Source organism: Pristiophorus japonicus, chromosome 2 (assembly GCF_044704955.1).
Source record: "Pristiophorus japonicus isolate sPriJap1 chromosome 2, sPriJap1.hap1, whole genome shotgun sequence".
NCBI lineage: Eukaryota > Metazoa > Chordata > Chondrichthyes > Pristiophoridae > Pristiophorus > Pristiophorus japonicus.
In genome coordinates, this window is record NC_091978.1 from 172836443 (window position 1) to 172862432 (window position 25990).

Here is a 25990-nt window from a genome sequence, read left to right on the forward strand (position 1 = left end):
ATTTGAATCCCTCCCTTCTGCACCACTCCTCAAGCCACGTATTCATCTGAGCTTTCCTGTGTTTCCTATTCTGACTAGCACATTGCACTGGTAGCAATCCTGAGATTACTACTTTTGAGGTCCTACTTTTTAATTTAGCCCCTAGCTCCCTAAATTCGTCTTGTAGGACCTCATCCTGTTTTTTTACCTATATCGTTGGTACCTATATGCACCACGACAACTGGCTGTTCACCCTCCCTTTTCAGAATGTCCTGCACCTGCTCCAAGACATCCTTGACCCTTGCACCAGGGAGGCAACATACCATCCTGGAGTCTCGGTTGCGGCCGCAGAAATGCCTATCTATTCCGCTTACAATTGAATCCCCTATTACTATCGCTCTTCCACTCTTTTTCCTGCCCTCCTGTGCAGCAGAGCCAGCCATGGTGCCATGAACTTGCCTGCTGCTGCTCCCCCCTGATGAGTCATCCCCCTCAACAGTACCCAAAGCGGTGTATCTGTTTTGCAGGGGGATGACCGCAGAGGATCCCTGCACTACCTTCCTTGCACTGTTCTTCCTGTTGGTCTTCCATTCCCTATCTGGCTGTGTACCCTTTACCTGTGGTAAGACCAACTCACTAAACGTGCTATTCACGTCATTCTCAGCATCGTGCACGCTCCAGAGTGAATCCACCTGCAGCTCCAGTTCCGCAACGCGGTTCGTCAGGAGCTGGAGGCGGATACACTTCCCGCACACGTAGTCGTCAGGGACACTGGAGGCGTCCCTAATTTCCCACATAGTACAGGAGGAGCATAACACGTGTCCGAGCTCTCCTGCCATGACTTAACCCTTAGATACACTTAAATTGTCAACAACAATGCTAAATGATACTCACTGATATCGAAAAGAAAATAGAAAAAAGAAAAACTACTTAACAATCACCAGCCAATCACTTACCCCCTTGGCTTTGACTTCACCTTTCTGCTTCTTTCTACTTCTCAGGGGCCCCTAGAAAGTCAGTTCATGGTTCCCCACACTACCCAACAGCTTAGGGCTATGATAAGCCACCTGGATAAGCTTACTCAGAAGGGAGACTCCTCGGTCCACTTTATGGAAGTGGAACAGGCAGGGGATATTAATGGGTGCGATGATGCCAAGATAGCAAAAATGCTCCTCCTCTCACTGGATGGCAAGCTGTATCAGTCCCTTTCTGCTGCGAGCAAAAGGGGGCAGAGTACATATACTGCCATCTGGGAGGACATTTTGGAAGCCATGGGTTGTACTGACGGGAGCCCCTTCTCCCGAGTGGAGAAGACAGCGCAGCTCACAGGGGAAACCCCACAGGCTTTTGCAGTCAGAGTGTGGCCTGTGTACCTGAGCGCCTGTGGTGGGGCTCTCAACCGGGATGACCTGACCCAGGACGAGAGAGCCCGCTGGCTCCGAAGCCTAGTGGCAAACAGCACACCACAGATCAAAGCAAAGGCCGAGGCCTGGTTTGACCCGAGAGATCCCCGTGCCATCGAGGAGGGAGTGGTCAGGCAACTGACCCTAGCTTACCGGAACGGCAGAGGAACAGAAGAGCACCCACCCAAAGGAAAGATCCACGAAATCCAACCTAGTCAGGATAAGAGGGAATGGCACCAAGAAGAGGCAACCCCTCCGATATGAAACGTAACTGCTTTGGGTGCGGGAAGAGTGGGCACTGGAGAAAAGATTGTAGGAATCCATGGAAGAGTAGCACAGGGAAGAATTCTCCAGCCCCTGCCCAAAAGACCGAGACCGGGAAACCAGTCTCTCCCCACACATTCAACACATTCGTGACTGTGCTCCGAACAGTACTAGATGGCCCTGGGAAGGTAGCCGTCGCCACTCGTACTGTAATCTCATCTGCCCCATCCCATCCAGCACAGTGACTAGAACAGGCACAGCCTGTTCACCTGTGTTCCCTCGAGTACAATGCATGGAGGAGACCGTGCGTTCAGATGGAGGTGGAGAATGTGAAAGGGACTTAACTGCTGGATGCCGGTGCATCAAGCACTCTCGTCTATGCAGATAACGCCACCGCCTCACCTCTGTCTAGCGGGGTCCCATACAGCTTAGTGGGTTTCACAGGCACCGAGCAGGCTGGCTCATTCTCTGTTCCACTCTCTATTCATTTGGGAACACTCCACACCAAGTGGACTTGTGTCCTAATGAAGTGGGAGAAGGAAGGGAAGGGGATCCTGAGGGCTGATTTTATTATAGGCCATGGGATTCTAGTGGATTTAAGGATTTGGGGGACAGTGTGTATGGGACAGGAAAGTGAGGTGATGGTTATCCCAGAAAAACGGGGCAAGGGGACGGTGTGTACCATGAAGCCAAAGGAGGGTTACGACCTCGAATCGCTGGTCAGTAACACTCCGATGGAATACCAAGAGTGTCTGAGGGGACACCTTGCAGGTTTTGCCACTCACAAACATGACAATGGAAGGGTAAATGGGGTCGAGGTTAGCGTAGATGGGGACCCCATGACACGACCGCAAAAGCAGTACAATTTCCCCAGGGAGGCGGAGGCAGACATGGAAACAGCCTTGGGTTCTTTGGTCAAGCAGGGGGTATTGAGACTCTCCATTGTGGCCGGTCAATTAGGGCAGAGAAACCCAAAGCAACAAAAAGGGCCACATTACAGCAAAATTCTAAAGGGGCAAAGTGTGTTAAAAAGACAAGCCTGAAGGCTCTGTGCCTCAATGCGAGGAGTATTCGGAATAAGGTGGATGAATTAACTGCGCAGATAGCAGTTAATGGATATGTTGTAATTGGCATCACGGAGACATGGCTCCAGGGTGACCAAGGCTGGGAACTCAACATCCAGGGGTATTCAACATTCAGGAAGGATAGACGGAAAGGAAAAGGAGGCGGGGTGGCATTGCTGGTTAAAGAGGAAATTAATGCAATAGTAAGGAAGGACATTGGCTTGGATGATGTGGAATCGGTATGGGTGGAGCTACGGAATACCAAAGGGCAGAAAACGCTAGTGGGAGTTGTGTACAGGCCACCAAACAGTAGTAGTGAGGTTGGGGACAGCATCAAACAAGAAATAAGGGATGTGCAATAAAGGTACTGCAGTTATCATGGGCGACTTTAATTTACACATAGATTGGGCTAACCAAACTGGTAGCAATGCGGTGGAGGAGGATTTCCTGGAGTGTATTAGGGATGTTTTTCTTGACCAATATGTTGAGGAACCAACTAGAGAGCTGGCCTTCCTAGACTAGGTGATGTGTAATGAGAAAGAACTAATTAGCAATCTTGTTATGCGAGGCCCCTTGGGGAAGAGTGACCATAATATGGTAGAATTCTTTATTAAGTGACACAGTTAATTCAGCAACTAGGGTCCTGAACTGAAGGAAAGCTAACTTCGACGGTATGAGGGGTGAATTGGCTAGAATAGACTGGCGAAGGATACTTAAAGGGTTGACGGTGGAAAGGCAATGGCAAATATTTATAGATCACATGGATGAACTTCAACAATTGCACATCCCTGTCTGGAGTAAAAATAAAACAGGGAAGGTGGCTCAACCGTGGCTAACAAGGATAGTGTTAGATCCAAGGCATATAAATTGGCCAGAAAAAGCAGCAAACCTGAGGACTGGGAGAAATTTAGAATTCAGCAGAGGAGGACAAAGGGTTTAATTAGGAAGGGGAAATAGAGTACGAGAAGAAGCTTGCCGGGGACATGAAAACTGACTGCAAAAGCTTCTATAGATATGTGAAGAGAAAAAGATTAGTGAAGACAAACGTAGGTCCCTTGCAGTCGGATTCAGGTGAATTTATAATGGAGAACAAAGAAATGGCAGACCAACTGAACAAATACTTTGGTTCTGTCTTCATGAAGGAAGATACAAATAACCTTCTGGATGTACTAGGAGACCGAGGGGCTAGTGAGAAGGAGGAACTGAAGGATATCCTTATTAGGCAGGAAATTGTGTTGGGGAAATTGATGGGATTGAAGGCCGATATATCCCTGGGGCCTGATTGTCTGCATCCCAGAGTACTTAAGGAAGTGGCCCTCGAAATAGTGGATGCATTGGTGATCATTTTCCAACAGTCGATCGACTTTGGATCAGTTCCTATGGACTGGAGGGTAGCTAATGTAACACCACTTTTTAAAAAAGGAGGGAGAGAGAAAACGGGTAATTATAGACCGGTTAGCCTGACATCAGCAGTGGGGAAAATGTTGGAATCAATTATTAAAGATGAAATAGCAGCGCATTTGGAAAGCAGTGACAGGTTCGGTCGAAGTCAGCATGGATTTATGAAAGGGAAATCATGCTTGACAAATCTTCTGGAATTTTTGAGGATGTAACTAATAGAGTGGACAAGGGAGAACCAGTGGATGTGGTGTATTTGGACTTGCAAAAGGCCTTTGACAAGGTCCCACATAAGAGATTGGTGTGCAAAATCAAAGCACATGGTATTGGGGATAATGTACTGGCGTGGATAGAGAACTGGTTGGCAGACAGGAAGCAGAGAGTCGGGATAAACGGGTCCTTTTCGGAATGGGAGGCAGTGACTAGCAGAGTGCCACAGGGTTCAGTGCTGGGACCCTAGCTCTTTACAATATAGATTAATGATTTGGATGAAGAAATTGAGTGTAATATCTCCAAGTTTGCAGATGATACTAAACTGGGTGGTGTTGTGAGCTGTGAGGAGGACGCTAAGAGGGTGATCTGGACAGGTTAGGGGAGTGGGCAAATGCATGGCAGATGCAGTATAATGTGGATAAATGTGAGGTTATCCACCTTGGTGGCAAAAACACGAAGGCAGAATACTATCTGAATGGCGACAGATTACGAAAAGGGGAGGTGCAACGAGACCTGGGTGTCATGGTACATCAGTCATTGAAAGTTGGCATGGAGGTACAGCAGGCAGTGAAGAAGGCAAATAGCATGTTGGCCTTCATAGCTAGAGGATTTGAGTATAGGAGCAGAGAGGTCTTATTGCAGTTGTACAGGGCCTTGGTGAGGCCTCACCTGGAATATTGTGTTCAGTTTTGGTCTCCTAATCTGAGGAAGGACGTTCTCCTAATCTGAGGAAGTACTTTCTTGAGGGAGTGCAGCAAAGGTTCACCAGACTGATTCCAGGGATGGCTGGACTGACATTTCAGGAGAGGCTGGATCAACTGGGCCTTTATACACTGTAGTTTAGAAGGATGAGAGGGGATCTCATAGAAACGTATAAGATTCTGACGGGACTCGACAGGTTAGATGCAGGAAGAATGTTCCCGATATTGGGGAAGTCCAGAGCCAGGGGACACAGTCTTAGGATAAGGGGTAGGCCATTTAGGACTGAGATAAGGAGAAACTTCTTCACTCAGAGAGTTGTTAACCTGTGGAATTCCCTGCCGCAGAGAGTTGTTGATGCCAGTTCATTGGATATATTCAAGAAGGAGTTAGATATGGCCCTTATGGCTAAAGGGATCAAGGGGTATGGAGAGAAAGCAGGAAAGGGGTACTGAGGGAATGATCAGCCATGATCTTATTGAATGGTGGTGCAGGCTCGAAGGGCCGAATGGCCTACTCCTGCACCTATTTTCTATGTTTCTATGTTTCTATGTTAAGAAACCGGACAACTTCTGGAGAGCCACGGTGGACTATCGAGTACTCAACCATAACATCCCCGCCTGTGCACCCACGGTTGCTGCTGTCGCCGACCTCATTGCAAGTATCCCAGTCTCCGCGACCACCTTCACGGTGCTGGATATTTCCAACCGGTTTTGGTCCATTCCTTTACAGAGCGAGGACCAGTACAAGTTTGCTTTTACCTTTAAAGGTCAGCAATACACTTGGAACTGTCTCCCCCAGGCTCCCACAACAGCCATAGCATTTTCCACCAATGTATGGCCAACAGTTTAAAGAGCTTCAGCAGACCCCAGCAATTAGTACAGTATGTGGACGACCTGCTCCTGTTCACCGATGAGGGGGAGGAGCATGGCCCACTGCTGGCTGAGCTGCTGCAGCTGCTGAAGGAGGAAGGGTTTAAAGTGAATCCCAAGAAGGCACAGATCAGCCTGAAGGAAGCAAAATTCCTGGGACTGACTGTGCGCGCTGGGGAAAGAGCCATTGACAAAGCTAGAAGGGAAGCAGTGCAGGAGTTACCAGCCCCCAACACAGTAACAGGAGTAAGATCTTTTCTTGGGCTAACCGGGTACTGCAGAGATTTCATTGAGGATTATGCAACCACAGCAGCCCCTCTGCTCCGATGCCTGCACAAGGGAGTGGAGTGGGATTGGGACAAAAGTTACGAAGCAGCATTTATCCAACTCAAGAAAGACCTGCAGACCGCGCCGGCTTTAGGGGCTATTGATGGGGAGAAGGAGTTTTTCCTGGAGGTAGCAGCCGGCGGGGACAGTCTGAGCGTAGTACTGCTCCAGGAGCGGCACGGCCTGCTGAGACCAGTGGTCTACTCCTCCAGGATACTCACGGATGTGGAGAAGGGGCTACTCCAACTGTGAGAGGTACCACCTAGCCACTCACTGGGCTGTGAAAAGATCATTGATCTTCACAGGGGGGTCCCCTATCACACTCCTTACCCATCATGTGCCCACCCAAATGCTCCTGGATGGGAGAATCAAGGACAGGATGGTGAGCAGTGCCCGCATTGCTCGCTGGACCCCACTCCTCTCCCAGATGGACCTAAGAGTAAAAGGTCTCTGCGAGCCAAGACTCGCAGCCAACATGATCTATCCAGGGACAGCCCACCGGTGTTCCGTAGAAGGGGTACGGAAAGTTAACATAGGCTTTCGGGCCGGGTTACACCCCACAGGCCGAGACATCTATGTAGATGGTTCAAGCACTGTATCTGCGGATGAACGACTCACAGGCTGCGGAGTTTATGACCCAGAGGCAGGCATTGCCCTGGCGATTAAATTCCCCAGTACCACGAGTGCTCAGCATGCTGAACTGTCGGCGGTGGTGTACGTGATCACACACCCCGAGGAATTCCCTACCCCATACACGATTTGCTTGGATAGTATGTTATATGCAATTCGTGTATGGAATACCTGGCTATCTGGTCCCGTCGCCAGGGGAGGAAGGGAAAGTCTATATACACAAAGTAAAGGCACATTCAACCGCTGAACCCCGTAGCAAGGGGAACCAGCAGGCTGACATGTTGGCCAAGCAAGATCCTCGCACGAGCAAGCTCTGGGATCTGTACAACCCAAGCCCCATTGCAGCGGTTAGAGGCGGGATTGGGATGGCAGGGAGGGCAGGTTCCGACCCAAGACCCCGTCCTCAAAACTGTCCTGAACACACTAGCTAAAGGGGAAAAGGTAGACGGCCCGTATGGCACCGCAGCTATTGCCATTAAAGAAGGCTTGCTGTTCAGGGGGGAGCGATTGGTAGTACCGCAACAGCACAGGAGAGAGTTCCTCCAGCTGGCCCACGAGGGTCCAGGAGCAGGACACCCCAGACCTGAAACCACCTGGCAACGGGTGGAACAGGCGGGGTGGTGGCCGGGACTCAGGGAAGATGTCTGAGAGTTCTGCGCCGGCTGTCTGGTGTGCGCTGCCAACAACCCTGACCCCCAGAAAAGGAAGGTGTCTATGGGACATATCAGGAGGGTAGAGGGACCCTGGCAGTCGATCTAGGTCATATTACATCGGGCCCCTACCCACTGCCCAGGGAGGCTACAAGTACTGCCTAATGTTGGTGGATGTGTTCACTAAGTGGGTGGAAGCCTTCCCATGCCGGACAGCTACTGCATTGGGAACAGCTAGGATCCTGGTCAGGGAAGTGTTTTCCCGATGGGGACTACCACAGTACATGGAGTCCGACCAAGGGAGTCATTTCACCGGGCAGATGATGCAGGAGACCCTTAAGGTGCTCGGCATCGAGGGGAAATGGCAAATCGCCCATAACCCGCACTCATCCGGGCCTGTGGAGCGTTTAAACCGCACTATTAAAGAAAGGTTCCGAAAAGAGACAGGGGACTCACCCAAGAAGTGGGTGGAGGTCTTGCCACTGGTCCTCATGGGGATCCGGGCCAGCCAGTCAAAGAGCACGAGGTACTTCCCGTACGAGCTCATGACCAGCAGAGCCATGCGTACCCCCACCCATGTACCAGCCCCGGTACTCACGGAAGGTCAGCTTAGGGAAGCGAACCGGGACAGCTTTGTCAGGAATCTGTCTGAACACCTTAAACAGATTCACTGGCAGGCTGCTAACAACATGGGAAAACAGCATCGGAGCAACCGGCTGCTGCTAGAGCCCCGCAAACACCACGAATGGGAGATAGGGGACCAGGTCATGGTACGGAACTATGCTCAAGTAAGGGCTTTTGAGGTACTGTACATGGGTCCGTACCACATTGTTGACAAGGCAAGCCCCATGGTCTATTCCATAAAGATGCCCCGCTGTACAAAGTGGTTCCACATAAACCAGTGTAAACTGTTTAACCCCGGGATAGCTGCTAAGCACAAGGGGCAGTGAGGAACAGTGAACCGTTCTAGGGACAGGGATCCTCAGCCACAAACCTCTGACTATGGAAAGCCCACAGGGGATGTTGCAGATTCACAGATTGTACAGATAGGGGCGGTGAATTGTATTACTGGAGGAGCTGTCCCCCCAACCATTTGGGACTCGGACGCACCCCCAGTAGCCAGAGCCTTAAGAAGGACTCCCCGCACACCACGGCCTAAGACACCGTGGTCACCAGCACCCCAGTTTCAGTGGGTCAGCCCCGGGAGGTTTGGCAGCCGTAAAAGGATACCCAAGATCAGGGACCAGTCCACGGACAGCGACCTCTAGTCAGCAGCCTTCGGCGGTGAGGGATTCACGGGAGAGGTAGTGGTGGACCAGCCACCAACTGAGAGTCCCCAGCCTGCAACCTCCAGCTGCGCAGAACCCACAGAAAATGAAATGAACTCAGCAGCTACACCAAAAGGGGCAGTGTGCTGTAGCACCAGAGGGGCCATTCCCCCGATAATGTGGGACTCAGACACACCTCCGGTTAGAACAGTCCGGGTCCTGCGGTACAGGCCGCCTTACCGTCGGCCGTTCAGGCAGCCCAGAGGCCGCAAAAGGAAGGAGAAGAACAGGGATTAACCTGGCCACCCGGAGACGGGTGGCAGATGTATATAATACTACGATATGAGTTTAAGAATGTTTATCTTTAAGAGTTTAAGTTTAAATTAAGATTTTAGGAATTTCAGGTCACCACGACCTCAAGAAGAAAACATGCGTAAAGAAGTAGTGAGACGAATAAGATCGGTCATGAAGGAGTTTTGGCCGGCAGCTGATGGACTAGTGACCTAGACCTGGTCGTATTTGGGACTATGAAAGAACCCATTCGGGAGTAAGAAAGAATCTACCCATACAGCTATTAAATAGTATGGACTAGTGACATAGACCTGGTCGTATTTGGGACTATGAAAGAACCCATCTTTGCAGCTATTAGAGGAGGCACTACGAAGACGAAAAAATTGCTAAGCCATACTCTATTTAAAATTCTGGACAAAGCTACAGTGCCGCTTATGAAGCTAACTGACCAAGAGACAGAAATTAAAATAGAAATCAGTTCCAATGTAGAAACTGGGATGAAGACAGCTCAGTTTATTAAAGACTTTATTCAGTTTCCATGAAGAAATCATGGGCTTTTTATGAAATAAGCTTGAGTTGGAATTCAATCACCTTTTGTCAAGCCGGAGAACTTTTCTCAGGGTTGGGCTATCTGTTTTATGTGTCCCTACAGGAAGGAGATCGACATGAAAAGGGTCCTGCTCCTGCTCGCCCTGATGGGGGTGAGCATCGGTGACCGAGGTGACCTGGAAGAATCCCTCATTTATGGATGTTCGGGAGGGAGAGCACCAATCGTAACTACAGGGGGTGGCACACCGGGTGTGGAAGAGCTCGCCGTTTATTTCCACAAGGGAAGGTGGCCAGGGTGGCTGGGGTCTAACTCCACTCGATACTCCAGCCAGGCGGGGTTTACCTGCGGGGAGGCTTCCATCCCATGCCCAGGATGCAGATCATTGCTGCGTGGGTCAGTGTTACAGAGGGAAAACGTGTGTGTTTGACTTGTACAGGACAGATTCCCCTGGATAGATGGTGGTGGCTCAGGAAGCTGAGCAAGGACACGGGGGACCAGGGAACTGACTGGGAATGACTCGGTAATGATACTTACCGGACCATCACGGGAACACAGGGAGGAGTGAGTGTGTATTGGAACAAGTGGTGGGAGTCTGAACAGAGGATTTACGTATGCATGTGGGGATCAGAGAGGTCCCGCAGGCATATCGATCGCCTTCGCCAGGCAATGGCAAGATGTCGGGAAGGGGCTGGGGTGGAATTCCAGCCTACACTCGTGTACGGTCCCACACTCCCCGCTCCCAATCAACGCCACCAAACGCATTAAGAAAGCCCTGCCCACGATCCCGACTGAACAGACAGTGATAAAGAGGTGTCCTACCACCATCAAGGAAACAGGGAATGGATTAGTATTGGTACCGACCGAAAAGGTGTAATACCAGGGGGTACACTATGCAGTAGCTTCAGTTATTTTGAACCTTACCGAGGTGCACCTACCTGACTAGTGCCCGAAGGAAACAGAGCAGCTATACCAGGCCCTACTCAGAGAAATGTTCAAGAAATTTTACGAGTTAGATGTTAGCAACGTAGACAAAGCAGATTTATACACCCTACATGCTGGGAACACCAGGGGTATGGAGAGACAAAGAAGGGGAACCTGGAATGACATTTTTACTGCATATAATACAGGATCCTCTGTGATAAATAGCATGGACGATATAGAACTGCAAACGTAAATAAATGGTCTAAAGAACCAACTACGAAAGATCCGAAAAGAGGAAAACACAGTGGTAGGCTCAGAGCTACATGAGGACCAGGCTATGACGGTCCATTTAAAAGAGATTATTGCTGAGCTGGAAACTCACAAACGGTGAATGCACTCATACGGGAGGATAGGAACGTTTCAGACCAGGCTGCACAGAATGAAGTGTGTGTGCTCTATGGGCCACGGTTGTTGGGCGAGCGTCGCAACAACCTGGAGGATTTAAAACAAGGTTTAGTCCCCTCCTGGATCAGCAACAAGCACCTCGCAGCCCTCCATCCATATAGCAATTCACTAAGCCCATGTCAGCTCCATCTAGCTTCTGAAGCCTACCCTGTCCCAGTGGATTGCGGGCATTCTAATCACACCATCATAGGGACAGTACTAAGGATGCCGGTCATGGGTGGGACAGCCCCGACCCGCACCGGTATACAGGGGGAGAACATTGGAGTCATTCAAGGAATTGCACACGTTAGTTTCACAGTGGCCCCACCTTATGTCATAAAGTGGGAGCACGCTATGACAGATACTAACCTCTCCGGGTGCCGGAGCCGGGGTGCACACATAATGCTGTGTCCCCAGCACTTGAATGCCTATTCTAAACCACAGTGCAGGTTTAAAGCTGCTGGCGCACAGCCTATCAACTGTACCATGGAGGTAATGGCACAAGATCATGTTCCTCCACAGGTAGCATACATAGGGGGTGGGACATATTGTGTCACCACCAGTGCGCCCCACTACCAGCATGGACAACACTTCTGGTGTCCGGTGAGTGACAGCAGTTTCTGTTTTAAACCCGAGGCAGAAGTTCAAGTGGCCCAGGAACGGATTGTCCCCATTCCTGAACCGTCCACTGTTCACCTCACTGTGAGTGACAACATCACAAACCTGCAAGATTATGTTGCACATTTTGGCTATGAAATCCCCCCTCTACCCGAACATCTTACCACTCCACTGAAAGCTGTAGTAATCTCACAGAAACATTTCTACACTCTAGAACAGAAAGCAATTAAGATAGTGAGGAAAATTCTGGAGATCACAATTCCACCTTGATGGGACATTTTCAGAAACATAGAAGTTCCAGCCGGGATTAGAATAGCTTCCCGTGTTTTGGTTGTCTGTCAACTCGCGATTATTCTTTATTTGTGGTGTATCACTTGCCGAGTGAGAAGCAGAGGCCGTCGATCCCGGCACCAAAGGGTGCTGTACGCTCCCTGGCAAAACTTGGGGATCGCATCAGGAAGGGAAACACCATGTTGTAATGTCTGTTTCGTTTTTTTTGTGATTTTACCCGCTGTAAAAACGCAGAGGTCAAGTGTTGTAAGAGTTTTACTTGTGTGTTTGACTGTGTAGTTTTATTTTCTGTAAAACCGGAGTAATGGAGGGGTGTCGAACCCCCTCTATGCTGTAATGTAATCGGAATTACTGTATTTGCCTGTAAACTGCATGACATTTCAAAAGGGAAATGTACGTTTAAGTTTTAGTTAGGTAACTACAGGGGAAGGTTGGCTCTCGGGAATCAAGAATTTTGCTCACTTAGAATGACACTCTAGTATGTAGAGTATCACAGGGGCGACTTTAAAACTAGAAGTTTTCTCAAAATTCAAAGATTCCCCCTCTGTGTGAAGAAACCCGAAGGAAGGATCATTTTGGACTCGCTCAAGATGAACTTTGGGATTTTAAACGATGCATGGATCTGCAAGGGAAAAGGGCCGCGAAACCAGGGGACTACTAACCTCTGAAAAGGCCAGTATTTGGGTATTGGAGATGTCTGGGATATTAGAGCTAAACAAATTGTCTGGGGAACTGTGAAAACTCAAAATCTCTGCTCCCTACAACAATCGACCCAGAGATAGCCAGCTATAGCTCTAAGCATGAAACCCATCCAGCACATGCATAATGTTAATCACTTTTCCAGCCTGCATGGAAAACCCAGGCCTAGGCAGACAATGTAAACACCAAAACTAATTTTTACAATCGCACCTCAAATCCAACAGATCGACACATCCAAAACAAGTTATCGTTAACGAGCCCACCAAAATTTAACAAAGAATTATCAAGCCCGCTAAAACTAAGACAAAGAATCAGGTTTGATTTGGCGCGCAGATTAGAAAAGCTCTCAAAGTAGAATTGAGGCCCTGTTTTATGGGTTAAGGAGCCTTCTGATGAGCCATCTGAGCAACTGGAGCCTTCACTGCACTATCCGCTCCATCAGCGTTTTCGGCCTCGACGGCATTCCTGGGTTACACTGCTCTGCCACCGAAGAAGAAGGAAGAACATCACGTGAAAGGACAGAGAAAAGCAGTTCCCAGTGACTTCGGACATCACCAACTCATCGCGGCAACAATTGACCACAGCCAACGTGGTAACATCGAACCACTGCGACCTACGAATCGAAACTACTCGAGAAGAAACTGAAGATTCTAAAGTTTTCCATTCACAATCTATTCCTGGCTTACAACGGGTGAAACATTACCTAAAGTAACCCAAAGCCCTACTCCTACAAGAAGAAAATGGGTACTCACCCCATAAATCCAAACCATGCCTTACCATATCAGCGGACTCAACCCAACTGAAGACTATGCAGCAAGAAGTCTTCCACGACATTCGGGGTACGGCAAACAGAACCTACACAGTCCAGCGAACCCCGAAACCGTGAACCACTGCTAACTGTCAATAAGAGGATTGGTGAGCATTATCCCTATTGCCCTAGAGTTTAACCTAGTCAGATTTAGGCATTGGGAGGTGGGAGGTGTATTATCTTCTGTAACCCCTTTTGTATGTGTAATAAAGTGTTCTTTATTCTAGAGATTGTAAGTTGTGACATTGTACTTTTCTTCCCTGAATAAAATCAAAGTTTCTTGCACCAAAACCAGTTGTCTGCTGCACTTTGTCACATTCCCAAATAAATCCAAAGTCTAGCAACCAGGGAGTGGGAGCGATTCGAACCGCTCAGAAGGTCAGAAGTGAACCTGACCCCCACACCACCCCCTACAATTCCACTCCCTGAATGTGCAGCTCGACCACAACCAAATAATCATGGCAGTAAGTGCTAATTTTCCAGGCAGCATCCATGATGAGCACATCTTGCTTGAGAGCACTGTCTCTGACCTGTTTAAGAGTCAGCCACAAGGTCACGGTTGGATGCTGAGGGATAAAGGATATGGGGCCAGACTTTCGGCTTCATTGTCGGCAATTTTTTCGGCGTTACAGCTGGTTTTTCGCCCAGTGAGAGTTTCCACATAAGTATTTGAACGTTATCACCCACATCTGAAATTGCTCGCCGGGACCAAACCACCCACATGCAACGGCGAGAACAACCGTAAGTTTGGGCTCAACCGCCGACGTCCAGATCGCTGAGAGACCCGCCCTGTAAAAGCTGCTTTTACAGGGCGATAAGCGGGGACTCTGCAAAGAAAGATAAGTTAAAGGTTATTTAATTCTTTTTTTTAAATTTTACCATGGCGTTTAGGGTTAAAACTGTCTTGGGAATGCTTTGCATATGTTTATTTTTTTTAATGAAATTTAAAAAAAAGTTTTCCCCCTCCCTAGGCCCAACCGCAGCCTCGGACTAAATTTTTCTACTTACTGTCCATTCCGGTAACGACCACTCATTTGTCTAACTTTGCACTTACCCGCCGAGAAAACCACCGAGAATGAGTGTGCAATGCCCATTTTCTTGCCGGGCGATCAGTTCTACTTATTTTAACCTTCAAAATGGAAATTCTCGCGTGCTTCTTATTTCGCCGACCATTAGTGGTCCTTCTCAGCGGGCAATCGAGCATTGAAGGCCTTTATGGAAAGTCTGGCCCCTGGTCTTATCAGCTGGCTCATAACCCCCTGCGTAATCCCCAGACGGAAGTCAAAAAGCGCTACAATGAAAGCCATATAGCTACACGCAATATCGTCCAAAAGACAATTGGAGTGTTGAAGCAGCGCTTCAGATGCCTGGACCACTCTGGAGGCAACCTACAATATCACCCTGACCAGGTCGCTGAGTTTATTGTGGTGTGCTGCATGTTGCATAACCTAGCTATAAGGAGAGCACAACAATTGCCAGATGGGACTGCCGGTCCACCTCAGGAGAGAGGGGAAGAGGAAGATGAGGAGGTGGAGGAGGATGACGTGGACGTCAGGGAGGACAATCAGACTGGCGACAAACCCATGCCCCCATGTCCCCGCCACCCCCCCGCAAGACTGAAAAAGCCCCGTGAGAGTTACGCAGCTGCAAAACTCTTGCGTCAACAGCTCATAAATGAACGCTTTGCATGAACTTACATTGGTGACAGTTACAGTTACAGTTATGGAAAGACAACAGTTGCAGTTGCGTTACGTTTCATCCTTGCCTGGCCTTCCAGGAATTGTATTCATGTTTTATCTTACCTTATGTTATTAGAAGACACTGCACAATAATTGTAAAATTCAATAAAATATTTTAATAATTTAACAATTTAACATTTTATGTACTGTAAAAATAACCCCCCCCTCACCCCCAACAGTCACCCAACAATACATTTAAAACTCAAAAACACCCTCCCACCACCCCCAACATCATTCAACAAATTTTTATTAACAACAATAACAAGAACAACAATAATAACCCTCCCGCCATCCTACCTGTGGCCACACTTCCCTCCAGATCCGATACCACCCCCGCCCCTCGTGTGCTAACTTCCCGTTGTAATCCTCGAGTAACAGGACCAGGACAACTTGCAGCAGGGGACCTCAAGGCCTGCTGCTGTGGGCGGGGGGTGGGGGGGGGCGGTGGAGGATGGGCAATGACGGTGGCAGCATCCTCTCGGGGGGGTGGAGGAGAAGACGTTTCAGATGGAACGACTTCTGAGCCAGAAAGAAGTTCTTTCTCCCGACTCGCATCTGTGCTGGTGGTTGGTGGGACAGCACCTGGGAGTGCAGTGCCATCTCCCGACACTATCGCATGCCGCACGGCATGGACGGCGGCGGTCATTTGGCCCATTGCCACAACCATGCGCTCCATACCCTCTGATATGTGAGCACTCCCTGCACAGTGTGGTCATGTCCTTATTGGGATCCGCCCGTCACGGCGCATGCCGACCTCTCTGACTCAACCTCCGTGGGGTCGACGTGGGCACTTTATGCCTTGGAATTGCCTGCTGCAAGCCGCTTGGGCCTGCTACTTCTTCTGTCAAAGACGACGATGTGGCCGTTGGTACAACAGATACCGGGATGCAAGGGGCATCCTCCTCGGTAATTTCCATCTCCTCCTCTGGCTCAGGGGTCTCCTCCTCACAACCCGTGGTGATTGTCATGTATCTTACATTATTATATATAACTGTATCCTAACATGCTATACATACTGTAATAAGATATGACCTGTAACCACCAGCATACCTTACCACCAGAGGTGCACTTGCAAGAGACAGGTATATAAGGACAGGTCTCAGGCAAGTGCTGCATTCCAGAGCTGTGAAATAAAGGTGCAGGTCCAGAGTGACTTCACTACATGCCTTGTGTGAATCTGTACTGAGGGGACAGGACTTTACAGTGGCAGAATCCACTATAATACAGAATCCACAGAATGGCGAACAACAGATCAGATGAAAAGTACAATGCGGGAGACAATTGGGAGGACTTCATAGAAAGGCTCCAGCAAAGCTTTGTAACCAAAGACTGGTTAGGCGATGATAAGGCAGACAAGAGAAGAGCCCATCTCTTGACCAGCTGTGGCTCGAAAACATACGCTTTAATGAAGGATCTGTTGGCACCCGAGAAACCAGCAAGCAAGTCGTTTGAAGAATTGAGCACACTGGTAAGAGACCACCTGAAGCCAGCGAGCAACCTACACATGGCCAGACACAGGTTCTACAACTACAGATGCTGTGTGGGACAGAGCATACCCGACTTCGTGGCAGAACTTCGGAGGTTGGCTAGTTTATGTGAGTTCTCCGATGAACTGAGGGGAGAAATGCTGAGAGACTTTTTCATTGAAGGAAAAAGCCACGCAGGCATATTCCGAAAGCTCATAGAGACCAAGAACCTGACCTTAGAGGCAGCAGCACTGGTTGCAGAGACATTCTTGGTAGGGGAAGAAGAAACGAGGTTGATTTACAATGCAGGTACGACAACTAATGAAATATCGGAAGAAGAAGTTCACAGCACTAAACAAGCTGCTACCCCCACACACAGACAAAACCGGGAGAACAGGCTCTCGACAGCAGGCAGAAGCCATCAAGGGCCACAGGAATGGCCGTTCACACCTCATCAACCCACAATGCGAGCAATCAACTACAAACTGAGAGAAGCTCAAGAGAGATCAGCCAGACGCAGCTCATTCTTTGGGAACTCTTTGAACAATGGAACAGATCTATGCTGGAGGTGTGGGGGTGGGCACTCATCAAGGGGGTGTCGATTTCAGCAGGCTGTTTGCAGAAATTGTGACTATACAAGGCATTTGGCCCACATGTGCAAAACAACGGCAGCTCGGCTGGTATACGAATCAGATGGGTCGGAAAGCGGACCAGAAGATGGTGGGGACAGTACCCGGGACACCGGTGTACAGCGGGTCAACACGATAAATGGCCGCTGCTCCTACAACAGGACGCCTCCTATAATGATGAGGGTCCTACTCAACGGGATATCTGTCAACATGGAACTGGATACGGGAGCGAGTCAATCTCTCATGAGCGCTCAACAATTTGAACAACTGTGGCCGCATAAAAGAGACAGACCAAAACTCACCAGGGTCGACACCACACTAAGGACCTATACCAAAGAAATCGTACCAGTCCTCGGCAGCGCCATGCTCTCTGTCACACACAAAGGGACAGTGAACTGACTTCCCCTGTGGATTGTCCCCGCAGACCCCCCAGCACTGCTGGGGAGAAGCTAGCTGGCAAAAGTAAACTGGAAATGGGATGATGTCCATGCCATGTCATTAGAGGAACGGACCTCCTGCTCAACAGTTATAAAGCGATTTGAACATCTCTTTCAGCCAGGTGTGGGCACTTTCAAAGGGGCCAAAGTCAAAATCTACATCACACAGGATGCTAGACCGGTCCATCACAAGGCCAGAGCTGTACCCTATGTGATGAGGGAAAAAATTGAACACGAACTAGACAGGCTTCTGCGGGAAAGCATTATATCACTTGTGGAATTTAGCGACTGGGCAAGTCCCATCGTCCCAGTCATGAAGCCTGATGGATCCGTACGAATCTGTGGGGACTACAAATCTACCATAAACAGAGTCTCCCTACAGGACCAGTACCCGCTGCCCAGAGCGGAGGACTTATTTGCCACATTGGCTGGAGGTAAACTTTTCTCAATATTAGACCTCACATCTGCGTATATGATGCAAGAATTGACCGAGGAATCCAAGCTACTCACCACCATCAACACCCATCGAGGCCTTTTCATGTACAATGGATGCCCATTCGGCATCAGGTCGGCAGCTGCCATTTTCCAGCGCAACATGGAGAGTCTGTTCAAGTCCATCCCGGGGACGATTGTATTTCAAGACGACATATTTATCACGGGCAGGGACACCGACTCCCATCTCCGTAATTTTGGAGGAAGTACTAAAGCAGTTGGATCGGGTAGGCCTACGCGTCAAGAAATCCAAGTGCCTGTTTCTCGCACCCGAGGTTGAATTTTTGGGCAGAAGGATTGCCGCTGATGGAATCTGCCCAACAGAGTCCAAAACAGAAGCAATTCGCCTGGCACCCAGGGCCCGGAATGTCTCACAACTGTGCGCCTTTCTCGGGCTACTCAATTACTTTGGGAACTTTATGCAGAACTTAAGCACGCTGCTGGAGCCTCTCCACGTGCTACTCAGGAAGGGGTGCAATTGATTTTGGGAGGACGCCCAGGAACGCGCCTTCAATAAGGCACGCAACCTTCTGTGTTCCAACAGTGTTTTGACTTTCTTTGACCCAGGTAAAAAGCTAGTTCTCACGTGCGATGCGTCAGCGTATGGGGTCGGGTGCGTTTTGCAACATGTCAATAGTGCGGGCAAAGTACAACCCATAGCTTATGCCTCCAGGTCACTTTCGCGGGCGGAGCGCGGGTACGGAATGGTAGAGAAGGAGGCGCTCGCGTGCGTGTACGGTGTCAAAAAGATGCACCAACACCTTTTCGGGGCCAAGTTCGTATTAGAAACCGACCACAAGCCCCTCACGTCCCTCCTATCCGAGAGCAAGGCAATAAACGCCAACGTCTTGGCGCGAATTCAACGGTGGGCACTCATGCTGGCGTCCTACGACTATACCATAAGGCACAGACCAGGCACAGGCAACTGTGCCGACGCACTCAGCAGGCTACCCCTGGCGACCACGGAAGGGTCTGACGAACAGGATTGTGAGATAGTCATGGCAATCAATGCCTTTGAGTCCACAGGTTCGCCCATGACGGCTCGCCAAATCAGAGCCTGGACGGCCAGCGACCCCACGTTATCCTTAGTAAAAAGATGTGTCCTAACCGGTGACTGGGCAGAGGCTCGCGATGCCTGCCCCGAGGAATTAAAACCCCTTCACAGGCGCATGCATGAGCTATCACTACAAGCAGACTGCCTGATGTGGGGCAGCCGAGTAGTCATGCCTCTGCGAGACAGAGAGGCATTTGTCCGGGAGCTCCACCGCGAGCACCCGGGGATCGTTCTCATGAAGGCCATAGCCAGATCCCACATCTGGTGGCCTGGTATTGGCGCGGACTTGGAACTCTGCGTCCGAAGGTGCACCATTTGTGCCCAACTCAGCAATGCCCCCAGGGAGGCTCCACTGAGCCCCTGGCCCTGGCCTACCAAACCGTGGTCGCGGGTGCACGTAGACTATGCGGGCCCATTCATGGGCAAAATGTTCCTCGTAGTTGTAGATGCATTTTCAAAGTGGATCGAATGCACCATTTTAAACTCGAGCACAACCTCCACCACTGTGGAGAGCCTCGCATGGAATCCCTGATATATTGGTCAGTGACAATGATCCATGCTTCACCAGCGCAGAATTCCAAGACTTCATAATTGATCACGGCATAAATCACGTCAAGGCGGCACCGTTCAAGCCGGCCTCCAACGGCCAGGTGGAGAGAGCAGTGCAAATCATTAAATAAGGCATGCTTAAAATCCAAGGTCCCACGCTGCAGGGTCGCCTGTCGCGACTGCTGCTGGCATACAGATCTCGTCTGCACTCACTGACTGGGATCCCCCCCGCGCAACTGTTGATGAAAAGGACTTTAAAAACAAGGCTCTCATTAATCCTCCCAGACATGCACGAAATCGTTGAGGCAAAGCGCCGTAAGCTGACTGAGTACCATGACAGAAATTTGAGGGGGAGATGGAATGAGATAGGGGACAAAGTGTTTGTACTAAACTATGGCAGGAGTCCCAAATGGCTTGCAGGGACAGTAACGGGCAAGGAAGGAAAGAGGCTACTGGTAGTACAAATGGACAATGGCAAAACCTGCCGGAGGCATGTAGACCAAGTCAAAAGCAGATTTACCAACAACACTGCGGAACCAGAGGTAGACTACAATGTGGAACTCACACCACACCTGGTGGACAGACAGAGGGAACAACCTGAGGAAAGGGCAATCCCAACAGACAGCCCAGGCAAGTCAACAACAATCACACCAATCGAAACAGACAGCCCAGGCGAGATACCAGCAACCACACCCAAAGAAAAACAGATACCAAGGCAAACAACTGAACCAGAACTCAGACGCTCCATGCGAGAGCGCAGACCACCTGAGAGACTGAACCTATAAAGACAATAAGACCTTGGGGGAGGGTGATGTCATGTATCTTACATTTTTATATATAACTGTATCCTAACATGCTATACATGACTGGAATAAGATATGACCTGTAACCACCAGCATACCTTACCACCAGGGGTGCACTTGCAAGAGACAGGTATATAAGGACAGGTCTCAGGCAAGTGCAGCATTCCAAAGCTGTGAAATAAAGGTGCAGGTCCAGAGTGACCTTGACTTCACTACATGCCTCGTGTGAATCTGTACTGAGGGGACAGGACTTTACAGTGATAATGGCCTGCAAAAGGACAGGTGCGGCCTCCCTTTGCGCCTGTTGAGTTGGGCGACCTGCAAAACACAATTGAGCTTATTGAGCTTATTAAAACAGAAGGATACACATGATTCTTGCGCTGTGCTGGCATACGTAGGAGGAGCAGCACTACTACAATAAATGTGACCGAGGGACATTACATATAAATACATCATATGATAGTACTTCTTTGTGGAATTCACTGCCCCAGAGAGCTGTGGAGGCTGAATCAGTGACTATATTTGAGGAGGGAATAGACAGACTTCTGAATGACAAGGGAGTGAAGGGTTATGGGGAGCGGGCAGGGAAGTGGAGCTGAGTCTGGATCAGTTCAGCCATGACCTTACTGAATGGCGGAGCAGGCTCGAGGGACCAAATGTTGGGTATTAATTTGTGTCATAGACAAATTTGTGTTGGTGACTAATTTGTGTTAGACACTAATTTGTGTTGGGGATGAATTTGTTTCAGGGATTAATTTGTGTTGTTAGCCTGAGATTAGTACAGAAACTGCATGAATAACATGACATCATTCGTATATTATAATGAAATGCCGTTACTTTACTTTGAATTACCACTGCTTTACACATTACTCACATGACGCAAGGAAGGGATCTGCACCACCATGGGTGGCCAAGCAACTGTGGGTGCCCACAAGTGCTGCTGCACGTTCCTCCAATTGGCTGAGCAGCTGCGATTCTTTGATATCTTCCTCTATAAATGTGACACTAGCATGGCATAAGCTAATTGACGAGGTACTATCATGGAAAGACAATAGGTTCCAACGTTATATGCTAATACAGTTTGTATCCACAATTGATGCATGGTTATAACATCTATGTTCAGATAAAATATTTCATAAGATCGTGTTTAGGATCTAATGCTTGACACAAAACATCTCGCCTACAATCTCCATGAGGGCCCCCAGTGAGTTGCAGGTGGGGGGGAGGTGGGTGGGGGAGTGAATCAGGACCACTGGTGAGCTCGGCAATGACAGGAGCTACTGTCTGAAAATGTCCCAGGGCAGCCAGTGAGCCAGGGCAGCTCTCACCCAGTCCAGGCTGGCTCACTGTGCAAGTGATAGCAGCCAGAGAGACTGACACAGTATGGGAAAAGGTGACCGGACCTCTCAGTGCTCAGTCATGTCCCATTCACCAACGTAACCCAAAAGGAGACGGTATCAAAATTAGACTTAAAAAGGGCGCAGGTTCCAATATATATGTAAGATTATCTAGCTTAATTTCAATCCGGAAGATTTACATATTGTGTGGATCATTACAATTTAAAATCTATTCAATATTTGCTGAAGCAACCAGGCTGTTCTAACGCTTGCGGCACTGGTACGACTCCCTCACCTCGTTGGACGCTGACGAGATCACATCGGCGATCTCACCCCAAATCTTGCGGTATGCCCGGGGTGGAGGTTTCCCACGCCCACCTCGGGTTAGTTGGCCCCACCGGCTATGGACCTCACTGATGAGGGCCTCATTGGCCTCATCCTAAAACGGCTTTGCCCTCCTCCTCCCCTCCACATCCTGCCCACTCTCTGTGGACTCGTGCTGGGACAGTTTTTTAGTTTTTAGTTTTCTCTCTCTCTCCATTTCTCAAGTGCTTTCTCGTTCTCTCTTTCTCTCTCTCTCTCTCTCCCTCCCCCTCCCTTTGCCTTCTGCGCCTGCCCAGATGACCCCTGACCTCCCGAATCGCGGGAAACCTTCTTTGCAAAAAAAAAACCGCAAGCGCAGAAAGGCCGTAGCGAGGGATGCCTTGCCTTCCACATCACTGAGGCCCATTTCACATCGCTGAGCTATCACCTCCAAGATAAAGCCGAAAGTAGCGATCAGAAAACTGGGCGATCTCCAAGCGATCCTAAAAGCTGAAACATTGCTAAGACTGGAACATCGTTCATTTTTGGGGCGATAGCCAGCTAAATGGAAAATTTAGCCCATATAACTTTATCTAAACCTGGCCACTATAAGTAACTGCATGCAAAACTCTTGGTCAAGCACATTCCCAGTTGCTGGTCATGAAGATCTCCTAACAATTTGAATCTGAACATATTTGGGATAACCACTCTTGCATCCCACATGATACAATCTTTATCCACTGAAAATTCATTCCTACGAATGAAGTATGGATGAATATCTTCCTCTGATACCTGTTATGGCCAGCTATTTAGAAACATAGAAACATAGAAAATAGGTGCAAGAGTAGGCCATTCGGCCCTTCGAGCCTGCACCACCATTCAATATGATCATGGCTGATCATGCAATTTCAGTACCCCATTCCTGCTTTCTCTCCATACCCCTTGATCCCTTTAGCCATAAGAGCCACATCTAACTCCCTTTTGAATATATCTAACAAACTGGCCTCAACAACTTTCTGTGGTAGGGAATTCCACAGGTTCACAATTCTCTGAATGAAGAGGTTTCTCCTCATCTTGGTCCGAAATGGCTTACCCCTTATCCTTAGACTGTGACCCCTGGTTCTGGACTTCCCCAATATCGAGAACATTCTTCCTGCGACTTCCTGGCCTTCGGGCCGTCGGTGGGTATAGAACTGGTGACTGGCTGTGAGGATGCTCTCCTTGGGCTTGAGTTGCTCCTGGATCAAGGTTATGAGCTCCTTGTACGACTTGGTTGTTGTCTTCGCTGGTGCTAGCAAGTCCCTGACGAAGCCATAGACGTTGGGCCCACAACTGGTTAGCAGGATAGCGCGTCACTTATCAACCAGATCGTCTCCTGCCAGCTCGTTTGCTGTAAAAAAGTGTTCTAGCCTCTCCACAAAGGCGTCACCATCGGCGACCTGCTGCAACGCACCAAGGGTAGCTATTTCCGCGTGAAAGTTCGTAATCTCGTCGCCAGTTGTTGTGTCCGTAGATGCTCTTACAATGACTCCACGAGGGAATGTATTGTACTTGAACTGTAGTGAGCTTAGTCCTTTACTAGTTAACTCCAGAGTGAGGATTGCACCTGGTGGCCTACCTTTTATACAAGGCCAGGTACACCTGTAGAGATAACCTATGAGTCTCCCACTGCTGTGCCCTCTGGTGGCACACATTAAGATAGTACCAACAGTAGCCATGTAGGCTACATGACATTGTCGAGCCTGCCATCCCGGAAATCAGTCTGGTGAACCTTCGCTGCACCCACTCAATAGCAAGAATGTCCTTCCTCAGAATAGGAGACCAAAACTGTACACAATATTCAAGGTGTGGCTTCACCAAGGCCCTGTACAATTGCAGTATAGAAACATAGAAACATAGAAAATAGGTGCAGGAGCAGGCCATTCAGCCCTTCTAGCCTGCACCGCCATTCAACGAGTTCATGGCTGAACATGAAACTTCAGTACCCACTTCCTGCTTTCACGCCATACCCCTTGATCCCCCGAGTAGTAAGGACTTCATCTAACTCCCTTTTGAATATATTTAGTGAATTGGCCTCAACTACTTCCTGTGGTAGAGAATTCCACAGGTTCACCACTCTCTGGGTGAAGAAGTTTCTCCTTATCTCGGTCCTAAATGGCTTACCCCTTATCCTTAGACTGTGACCCCTGGTTCTGGATTTCCCCAACATTGGGAACATTCTTCCTGCATCCAACCTGTCCAAACCCGTCAGAATCTTAAACGTTTCTATGAGGTCCCCTCTCACTCTTCTGAACTCCAGTGAATACAAGCCCAGTTGATTCAGTCTTTCTTGATAGGTCAGTCCCACCATCCCGGGAATCAGTCTGGTGAATCTTCGCTGCACTCCCTCAACAGCAAGTATGTCCTTCCTCAAGTTAGGAGACCAAAACTGTACACAATACTCCAGGTGTGGCCTCACCAAGGCCCTGTACAACTGTAGCAACACCTCCCTGCCCCTGTACTCAAATCCCCTCGCTATGAAGGCCAACATGCCATTTGCTTTCTTAACCGCCTGCTGTACCTGCATGCCAACCTTCAATGACTGATGTACCATGACACCCAGGTCTCGTTGCACCTTCCCTTTTCCTAATCTGTCACCATTCAGATAATAGTCTGTCTCTCTGTTTTTACCACCAAAGTGGATAACCTCACATTTATCCACATTATACTTCATCTGCCACGCATTTGCCCACTCACCTAACCTATCCAAGTCACTCTGTAGCCTCATAGCATCCTCCTCGCAGCTCACACTGCCACCCAACTTAGTGTCATCCGCAAATTTGGAGATACTACATTTAATCCCTTCGTCTAAATCATTAATGTATAATGTAAACAGCTGGGGCCCCAGCACAGAACCCTGCGGTACCCCACTAGTCACTGCCTGCCATTCCGAAAAGTACCCATTTACTCCTACTCTTTGCTTCCTGTCTGACAACCAGTTCTCAATCCACGTCAGCACACTACCCCCAATCCCATGTGCTTTAACTTTGCACATTAATCTCCTGTGTGGGACCTTGTCGAAAGCCTTCTGAAAGTCCAAATATACCACATCAACTGGTACTCCTTTGTCCACTTTATTGGAAACATCCTCAAAAAATTCCAGAAGATTTGTCAAGCATGATCTCCCTTTTACAAATCCATGCTGACTTGGGCCTATCATGTCACCATTTTCCAAATGCGCTGCTATGACATCCTTAATAATTGATTCCATCATTTTACCCACTACTGAGGTCAGGCTGACCGGTCTATAATTCCCTGCTTTCTCTCTCCCTCCTTTTTTAAAAAGTGGGGTTACATTGGCTACCCTCCACTCGATAGGAACTGATCCAGAGTCAATGGAATGTTGGAAAATGACTGTCAATGCATCCGCTATTTCCAAGGCCACCTCCTTAAGTACTCTGGGATGCAGTCCATCAGGCCCTGGGGATTTATCGGCCTTCAATCCCATCAATTTCCCCAACACAATTTCCCGACTAATAAAGATTTCCCTCAGTTCCTCCTCCTTAATAGACCCTCTGACCACTTTTATATCCGGAAGGTTGTTTGTGTCCTCCTTAGTGAATACTGAACCAAAGTACTTGTTCAATTGGTCTGCCATTTCTTTGTTCCCCGTTATGACTTCCCCTGATTCTGACTGCAGGGGACCTACGTTTGTCTTTACTAACCTCTTTCTCTTTACATACCTATAGAAACTTTTGCAATCCGCCTTAATGTTCCCTGCAAGCTTCTTCTCGTACTCCATTTTCCCTACCC